A 1,215-nucleotide genomic window follows, 5' to 3' on the forward strand; every position below is an offset into this window, starting at 1 on the left:
TATAAATTACTCATCGACTTATATTTGTGGTATTTATTAAAACAACCAAGTTTTGCAAAATTATAAATGTAAAAATGTTTTAATTGGCAATTTACTTTCAATGCAAATGGTTCTTGTCCAAGTTAAGTTTACCATCAGTGCGCCTCGAAGGTGTGCCGAGAGCTGCTTACAGCGCTCCAAGTGGCTCTTGGCAAACTATATCGATAGGTGCTTTCTAATGGGAGCGGTGGGTAGAAGGGAAGTGACTTTTTTCGCCGGAAGCGCCCTCTATATTTATGGCGGGCAACTTAGCCCGCACCGCATCTATGTTTATAATATCTTTGGTAGAGGTTCACGTGAGGCTCATTCGAGCGCTGTCTTCTAGAAAAGTAGTGGGGATAAAGGTAACTTGTTCCACGTCATTGCTGCCAAATTGGCTCCACAACTGCACTGCGCACGCGTCGCATCAGCAGTCTCATTCGCTGTTAATGTCACGAATTTTTAAAATGATTTAATATGAAAAGCAATTGTTCAAAACGTATTGGGATCTTAGAGGCCGTGGGCTGACAACGTAAATAGGAGCGTGATACGGATAAGGCCAATTTTCACATGAGATGTTCGTCTGATAATGAGGAACGTAAAAATGGGTGCCTGGCAGGTGTGAGTGGATGCGTTCACCTGTGGCGACCTGTCAAAGGTGCGAATTTTTGGCAGTTAACTTACGTGACTCGGATAAGGTTGAAAAATTGGTGTACATGTAGGGGCTGACATTAGAAATAGTACCTGCGCATTGCCAGGCACTTACCTGGATGCAAAAGTGTTGCCAGGCGGCTTCGAAGTCGCCGGACACTCAGGTTTTTCCTTCTTTTTCCCATTTTTTCAATCACCTGCTGTATCTTTAGCAATTTAAAAGAAGGTGTGCTCAAAATTAGTACACGAATAAAGTGAGTCTTTTGCAATGAATTGGCGTCAGCCACTTTCAATTAAAACAATAACTTACTCTGCTATAAATAATCATAATCAGTGTCACGTTCTCAGCTTCTGTTTATCGTAGAAAGTTGTAATAAAGATGAATATGATTATAAAAATTAAACAACAAAATCGCTTTACTTTAAAATACCCATTATTTATTACTGTTAAAGTTTATGTTTTGTCGTCGAGATACGTTCGATCTTTATTACCGTGACGAATGTCAAGTTTCCCATACCCAGCGTGGGCCATTGGCGTAGACATTAC

The sequence above is a fragment of the Belonocnema kinseyi genome, chromosome 8 (assembly GCF_010883055.1).
Source record: "Belonocnema kinseyi isolate 2016_QV_RU_SX_M_011 chromosome 8, B_treatae_v1, whole genome shotgun sequence".
NCBI classification, from domain to species: domain Eukaryota; kingdom Metazoa; phylum Arthropoda; class Insecta; order Hymenoptera; family Cynipidae; genus Belonocnema; species Belonocnema kinseyi.